Source organism: Lynx canadensis, chromosome B3 (genome assembly GCF_007474595.2).
Source record: "Lynx canadensis isolate LIC74 chromosome B3, mLynCan4.pri.v2, whole genome shotgun sequence".
In the NCBI taxonomy this organism is placed as follows: domain Eukaryota; kingdom Metazoa; phylum Chordata; class Mammalia; order Carnivora; family Felidae; genus Lynx; species Lynx canadensis.
The window spans coordinates 66,122,635-66,131,483 of record NC_044308.2 but is presented as its reverse complement, the minus strand read 5'-3'; the positions used below and the strand labels follow the sequence as shown (position 1 = coordinate 66,131,483).

The window sequence follows — 8,849 nt, the reverse complement described above, 5'->3', positions numbered from 1 at the left end:
CTGCCTTACATAGGCTGCTAAAGAAAACATGCAATTTTACCACTCCCAAAACATAATGAATTTATGAACTCATCTTGGTGAATGGATGATGTGGTAGTAGCAAAGAGTTAAGAGTCAAAAGAGGGTGGAGGAAATAAAATTAAGAAATGAAAAGCTATTCTGAAAATGCTGTGATTGCCCATCAGTGAAGTCATTTTGGAAAAATAGCCTATGGGTAAAATTGTAAACACCATATGTTTTTGAATATTGAAGCGTTGTCTAAGAAAATTACTGAAAATAGAAAAACCTGAATCCCAAGATTACTTTGCATTGGCAGATATATCCATAATATTAATACCCGTTTCCTTTAACACCTTGCTGTTTCTGCAAATGGTTATCTATACTAACTAAAATGAAGGCCACAAAGAATTTATGTCTTTATTGAACTTTATAAATTCCATACTTATTGGAAAAGAATGAGCTTCCAGCAAAAAAAAAAAAAAAAAAAAAAAAAAAAAAAAGCTTGTATTTAATCCACAGCTGTGTTTTTGGTGTTTCTGTCATTAACACACTGTGACCTTTCTGTGTCTGAGATTTCTCACAGAAACCCAAGCAAAATGGTGCTGTTTGTCCTCTAAATTTATTCCAAAAGAAGTTATAAGTGGGATTAGATATTGTAAAATAAAAACCATTGTGCATCTATACGTAGATCATATTTTACATTTTTAGTGCCCTCAGTGACTCTTTGTTTTTCAGACTCTTGAGAGGAAATATAGACAACATCACAGATGGATGCAAGCTTCAGTATCATTTTGCATAGCTAGTATTTTGTCATAGTAGCAAACCTAATGGACTAGGTCTAAAGGCGGTAGAAAGGAGATGGCTGGCATGATCTACACTAGTGTTTGATTAGATAGATATAATGTTTGTAGTAAAGCATGTCCCAAACCTACTTTCTGGGGAAACACCAAAAGAAACAATATGGACTCCAAAAGGCATTTTCTCACAGTGTTAGTGTATACATCAGTCAACCATCACATAGTTTGGGAATGGTATAAATTTTCGCGCGTCGATTTCAGCAAGTGCATCAGTCTTAATGCTTTCAGCTGTTGAGCAACACATTTATCAAACTCATTCACATGCAATTTAATGAGTTTATAAAAGTGCCTAACAAAAGGTGGTTTAACACTAGTTAATACAGACTCGCATAAACAATCATTTCCTTTGAGTGCCTATTAATTGGACAAACAGAGCTCAACAAATAAAAGTGCTGTGTGATGTGGGCAAATCCTTCAACCACTCTGGTGTGCAGCACCTTCAGGCAGAGTGTGTGGACTGCTCGATTTGTAGTGCCCTCCTAACCCTAACGCATTATGAACTGTCATTTTATGTATCTCTTTTCATAGATTAAGCTCAATTTGAGGGTAGAATCGTACTGAATGAGAAAGTTAAAACATGGTGTAATGTTTTTTGGAAAGTTTTGGAAATGTTTTCTTTCTGGATTATTTCCATTCTTCCTCTCATACTTGCTCACTTACATATTTACCTAACCAGGCAAAAAATAAGTCCATTTTCCTTTAACAATTAATTTATGTATGACATATTTTTACATTTTTTAATTATATTTCTATTTATATCTCTCCACTCCATTAAAAAGTAATCTCTCTGAGGGGCGCCTGGGTGGCCCAGTTGGTTAAGTGCTGACTTTGGCTCAGGTCGTGATCTCACAGCTCGTGAGTTCGAGCCCCATGTCAGGCTCCGTGCTGACAGCTCAGAGTGTGGAACCGACCTCAGATCCTGTGTCTCCTCTCTCTCTGCCCCTCCCCTGCGCTCTCTCTCTCTCTCTCAAAAATAAAATAAACATTAATTTTTTTTTTAAAAGCGACCTCTTTGAGAACAAGATCCATGCCTATTTCTTTTTTTATGTTCTTATTGTACTTAGCAAAGTGATTTATTCATAAGATGCGTCCATTAAACATTTTTAAAGAAATAAACGTTGTCTGAGAATATCAGTTTAGTGAGAGCTCCAATGTCTGCCTCTCCCAGCCGCTGTCACGCTCACTGAGGCTGTGTATAAGAAATAATCTGAAATCCGGACTGGAGACTTTCTCCACTGTTGCCTTTTTTCCATTGCTCTAAGCTATTTCAGAAATCATCTGCTCTTGCTCTCTACCCTCTTGGCTTTGAGAATTGGTTTACACTCCTTGTTTTGTTCCATTTGGCTTTGGCACCTCTTCCCACACTGTTTACCTTGCGTACTGACCTTGGAAACCCCTAAGATTTGCCTCTGCTAATTGTCTCCGCCTCCTTTGGCTCCAAATTCCAAATCGTTGCCCAGACCAGGCCTCTGAGACACCACCTGCCCCATCTTGTGGAAAGGAGTTCATATTTGATTTCTTTGGATAAAATCCATCTTATCAGGTTCATCCAAATATCATAGTTGTTTGTAATGGGCCTTTGAAACCCAGACAGCAATGATAGGAGGTTTCTAGCTGTGAGGGTGAAGAGACCATTCATTCACTGGGTCCCAGTAACAAGTGCCTATGTTGAAATAAAGCAGTTGAGGAAAGGATGCGCTTCTTAATAGGATGTATAAAGAACATGGAAAAATAGTTAAGAATTAAGGAAGCTAAAATATAACTAAATTATAGAACCTAGGAGATCAAAGAACTCCAGAGCTTTAAATAAATAAAAGATCTAATGAAAACCTTCACTCAACATAAATCTGCCTTATAAAATATTTCTGATACATGATCATTCAGACTCTATTTTAATATTCCCAGAAATAAAGAGCTAAATAAGGCAATAGCTTACAAATTCTGCATTGAATGGAAATCTGCATTCAGTAATTTCCCCCCGTGTTTGTCCCAATGCAGCCCTTTGAAACCACCCACCCACCCCCACACACACACAAATTCCTTTCTTTTCCAAGTGAAAACTCTTCAAATATTGTAAGATGGCCATGACAGCCTCCACTACCACCATCTTTGTGCGTGTGATTGTGTACTATATCCATGCGGAGAGCTCATTACAAGAGCTTTCTTACCCTGCCTCAGTAGGCAAGTACTTTACACATCTTATCTCTTATCGTAACTTACGAAGTGATTGTTATTTTTACTCTGGGTTCATGTTTCACTTTGCAGAGCACGATTTCTACCATACACTAATAATGTGGCCTTTAAGCGTGAATTTTAAAATGAGGAAGATGATACCTACTTCATACATTTGTTGCAAGGCGGACATGAATCAAAGTTTATTGTAAGAACGAAGTGAGGTCAAGGTTGGAAAGCACAGGAATCTCCACAAACTGAGACTGTCCTTAGGCATCAGCAGTAACCGCTTTCAAGCCAGGCATCTTCAGTCTGATATTTGTGCAACTGGCTTCAAATACTTCTATAATTACAAAAAATTAGACACCGCCAGTGTAAAAACTGAAACAGAAAGAAGTAGAACTAAGAGACGCCACACAGTAGAACAAAGAGCATTTGCTGCGTATCTGCTGAATCTTTTATTTGCATAGAACTTTAATTGTTTACATAGATGAAGATCATCCAGTGGTGTTCTGGGTTTTTAACATTAATATACGGGCGTCTTACCATGTCATTGGAAACTATCTCTTCATAAGTTCCACGTTGATGGATGCATGATCAAGTGAATGTGTCATGACTCTAGTAACTTGAGTTCCTCATTCGGAAATTTACTTATTTTAAAGACTTCACTATTGGGGCGCCTGGGTAGCGCAGTCGGTTGAGCGTCCGACTTCAGCCAGGTCACGATCTCGCGGTCCGTGAGTTCGAGCCCCGCGTCGGGCTCTGGGCTGATGGGTCAGAGCCTGGAGCCTGTTTCCGATTCTGTGTCTCCCTCTCTGTCTGCCCCTTCCCCGTTCATGCTCTGTCTCTCTCTGTCCCAAAAATAAATAAACGTTGAAAAAAAAAATTAAAAAAAAAAATAAAAGAATAAAGACTTCACTATTATAAACAACTATGTAACAAACCTGTTTATCCATAAATATTACTGTTTTTAATGTTTACTGGAATACAGCTCAGATATTTTTTTAAAAGAGACAATCTTGATAAATATATTTCAGTTGATACTGTTAGCCAAAATGCAAGGTTTCAAACATATCTTATATTTTATCCCCTATATTTATCCCATATATATAATATCTATATATTATCCCATAACGACTCAATGGGTCCAATGTTTTAATGTCTTTTTCACAGTCCTGCAACTTCTACAAATATGATGTGTCTGCCTAAGTCTTCATTCAAATTAGTCATGTGAGCTCTGAGGAAGAAGTATCTAGGATAGACACTTTTGACAGGTCACTGGAGACACCACTCCAGTTTGACATTGGTTCATTAATCAAAACTGGGAACATTTTTTCTTTTTTCTTTTTAATTTTTTCTTTTTAATGTTTATTTTTGACAGAAAGAGAGAGACAGAGCATGAACGGGGGAGGGGCAGAGAGAGAGGGAGACACAGAAGCAGGCTCCAGGCTCCGAGCTGTCAGCACAGAGCCTGACGCGGGGCTTGAACTCATGAACCTTGAGATCATGACCTGAGCTAAAGTCGGACGCTCAACCGACCGAGCCACCCAGGCGCCCCGTAACTGGGAACATTTTTCAAATAGCTAAAAGTTTACTAACTATACTATCAAGTAGTCCACGTGTCTCTGTATCATCAACAAGATGGTAAAATTTCTTCCAAAATATGCTATCACAAAGTAGATGCATCTTATATGTATTCAAATAAATACATGGAATTTGAAACCACATGTCAAATTTTAGAGGTAAACCATTTTAAAATAGCTATCAGTAGCTATTATGAATTAAAAATCAGGTCTATCTGATTTCAAGTGCCTAGACATTTATTCATACAATATTTAGAGTACTTGTTACGGACCTTGCCCTATGACCCATGTATGTTTTCAATAGAAAAAAAAAAAAAACAGTAACGCTGCTGGAAAATCAGGTTTACTGTTGTAAAAATAAAAGCATAGGGGCGCCTGGGTGGCTCAGTTGGTGAAGCGTCCAACTTCAGCCTAGGTCACGATGTCGCCGTCTGTGGGTTTGTGCCCTGCATGGGGCTCTGTGCTGACAGCTCAGAGCCTGGAGCCTGCTTTGGATTCTGTATCTCCCTCTCTCTCTGCCCCTCCCCTGTTCACGCTCTGTCTCTCTCTGTCTGTCAAAAATGAATAAACATTAAAAAAAATTTAAAAAGCATAGACAATTATTATTAGATAATTTGTTTCTTAAATATAAAGGCATGGGTGGTTGCATGGATGGCTGGATGGATGGACGGACGGATGGATGGATGGGATATAATATCTAAAATGTTTGCAACATCTTAAAGCTTTTAAGGTCAATAGTACATTGTCCTGCATCCACTGAACTTTACTTGTGGGTTGACAGGCAGGTCTTATCGAAGTACATGTTTGCTAAAAGAATCAGTTCTCCTCTGTTAGGCCTAAATACTATATAATGGTAGCATTGTTTTGTTCCACTGCTTAATAACTGAAATGTTTTAAAGGATACATTGTATTCTGCAAATATGATTCTTCACACAATAAAAATAATTTCAAGATATTAGATTTTAGATATTAGTTTATCACTAAAATATTATTTATTCAAAGCGCTGCCTTACAAATGAGCTTTAAAAGAATTACTCATTTTTTTCTTGTGATGGATAAAATAAGGGTGACAACATTAAACAAGCCTCTCCGCACTACCCAGAAGACTCCATCCAATGTCATTCTGGGTTTTTGTCATAACTTAAAGGGAAACTTTTATAATATCTAGAGCCCATGATGTCCTGCAAATAATGAAGGAGGATGTTCCAAATTCCTTACAGCAGAAAACCATTTAGACAACACCAAACTTCTTTCCAAATGGAACAGCCATCTACAGAAAGAAAAGTTATGGGATTACCTTATTAATCTGAAGAGACTTGGGAGAAGCTTCTGCCGGCAGCTCCTGCCATTGTCGCTACTGAAAACCCAGCTGGTGTCAGTATCATATCCTCCAGGAACACGGGCCACGGAGCTGGGCTGACGTTTGCTGCTGCTGCTGCTGGAGCCACTCCTGTTGTTGGCTGCTTTGCTCCCCGGAAGCTTCCTGCACCGTATCTGCGCAGCCCTCCTGGAGTTGCGTCTTCTGGTGCTTACCGATCCCAGGGCCGACCACCAGCCTCTCACGGAGATGTCTTACGTTAACCTGCCCACCATCATTCTGGGTAGCACAGACTCTCCTCTGTGCTATGTGGGCATTGCCATCCCGTGCCACAATAAGGGAGCTCACTCAGCGGGTCTGAGGTGGTAAATACAGGCCTAGGGAAGTTCTGAGCATGCGTGGCGCCGCCATCCTGTGAACTCCTGCAGGAGGCCACACCTCATCTCTCCTTCCGTGGAGATCCTGCTTCCAGAAGATTGGAAAGGAAGAGGGGCCGCTGCTGAAAAGGCTGTAACAAGGAGGAATTTGAAGGTGGGTGGACTGCTTTAGCTGCTGAGCTCACTGTTACTCAACCTGAGGGAAGAGCCTGGTCCTGAGTTGTGCAAGTGTCCTCTGTCCCTATTCAGTCGTTCCCTACTGTGGACTGGAGCACTTAGCCAACCACTGAGGTCTGGTTTGCAGCTCCCTGTGCTCAGGCCGCTGAATGGATAGGAACAACCAATCACTGAGTGGCCTTAAGCTGTTCTTCCACAGGCTCTAAAACAGGAAATGGAAATCAGGTTGACAAAAATGCAACCGTTTCAAAAAAAGTATTAAAGGGGATCTTTCTTACCCTTCCAACATTTGAAAACACAGCCTCTTTATCCAGCATGTTACAGGAGCTACGCAGTTTTTCTGATCTCTATTTCGAACTTATTCGTCTTTATTTTAATTCTTCTTTAGTTTGTTATCTCAAAGTTAAGGTTTCTTATAATTTGTCTCCAACACAGGATACCATGAAAAGTATATTGAAGGGGAGAGAGGTAATTTGGTTTGAATAATCACTGTTAAAGGTACTACCTCAATTTTTTTAAGTATATTAAAATGAGAAAATAGTTGAAACCCACTGGACAACCATTGAGGTGTTACCTACAGGTTCTGTTTGTATGACCAGGAGACTGTAAGTGTATGCAGAACAAAGGCAGAATCTTTACCTGTCATTTTCTTCCACTGGAACAATGTCTTTGTTGTCCGTGACAGGGTAAATGAGCATTTATACCCAGTAAAGAAACCGTATATGAGGAAAAGAAGTAGTTAAGGTAGGAAACCAACACGTATTGAGCTCCTTCTATGTGCCAATTGGCATTGCTTTAACTCTCACAAAAACTACAATGCGGTATATTAGATGCTCAGAGGAGCCGAGTCATTTTCCCTGGGCCTCATAGGTAGTAAGTGACAGCCCCGTTCTGACTTCAGATTTTAAGCTCTCTCTCATTAACCATGCTGCCTCTCAGCTACCAGATGGTCTTTCATGAAGAAAGTAAAAACCTGTTGAGAAGATATTATGAAACATCTTAAGACATTTAAAAATATTTAGTATTTTTATTTATTTATATATTTTATATTTATTTATCTTTTTTAAATATATAAATAAATATAAAATATATAAATAAATAAAAATACTAAATATTATATAGAAGACATAATTATTCCCATATCACTGTGATTAAAATAAACAATATTAGTCTCCACATTTTTATGCTTTCAAGCTTTAAGTTGCCTCTCTTGGAACCCCTGATGGCATGGAGACACATGACATTGAGTTTCTTTTCATAACCGAACAGTTTCCTTTTATAGTCATAATACACTATATATTAGCGTAGCATCACAGGATTATCAAGCTTGCTAAGCAGCCCTTCTCCATGGTCTGAGAAACTCTAGATCTTTATTTCTGTAGCACAGGATTAGGAGGAAAATATCAACTCCAAATGTCAAGGTAATTGAATCATAGCAACATCCAGAATCCTAAGCAAACCAACCCCTCTTAAATCAGAGCTATGACAGCATCAAGAATGAAAAATGCAGATTATTTTTGACACTCCTTTTCTTCATTGTAATCGTTCTCCTTGCTTTGCTTTGCCTCTTCTTGTTTATTTATCAAATATTTATTGTGCATTTATTATGTCCCTGCCATTTGGCTGGGACCTTTGCCAACTTCTGGTGAGAGAGAGTAGTGAAAATTAAATATTAGAAAAGAATGTGTTATCTAATGCTTTGATGAAATTCCCCAGTCATGCTGAAAAAAAAATCTCATCAGGAACAAATAGAAAAAGAAGTTCCAGAACAAAATTAAAAAATAATAATGATAGACAGATAGATAGATATTGACCTTATACCTAAAAGGGAAACTAAGTTTAGGACTTGTCAATTAAACATGGGATGAGCAACATCAAAATATCTGCTATTCTCATCAAGCATCATTCTTGAAATTTTGACTGATTTCAAGAAGATATAAATCAGAAATAAGAGATGTTACTATTAGAAAATACAAGGCAAAATGATGATAATTTGCAATGACTAGAACCCCACACATAAGAGAATCAACACAAAAATGTTAGAATTAATAAGATAAATAAAATAACCAAATATAAGCTCCTTTTTTCAGCTATTTTGGAAATTTTACACGTACAAAAAAGTTGAAATAGTAATATAATGACCATCTGCATTTTTTAAACCAAGATTAATCAATTGTTAAAAGTTTTTGCCACATTTGCTTTTTATCTCATTTTATCCATACATCTATGTTTGTATATTTTCCCTCTCTCTCTCTCTCTCTCTCTCTTTCTTTAATTTTTTTTTTTTTTTGCTAAGGCCTTTAAGAGAAAGTTAACAAACATTTCAATACTTCATTCCTAAAACTTCAGCACGTATACAAGCATT

General features: G+C 37.9%; 1 pseudogene; it reads left to right on the top strand.

Annotated features, from left to right (window-relative positions):
• The first annotated feature begins 2,935 nt into the window (after positions 1 to 2,935).
• On the top strand, positions 2,936 to 6,348 carry LOC115517007 (annotated as a pseudogene).
• The last annotated feature ends 2,501 nt before the right edge of the window (positions 6,349 to 8,849 follow it).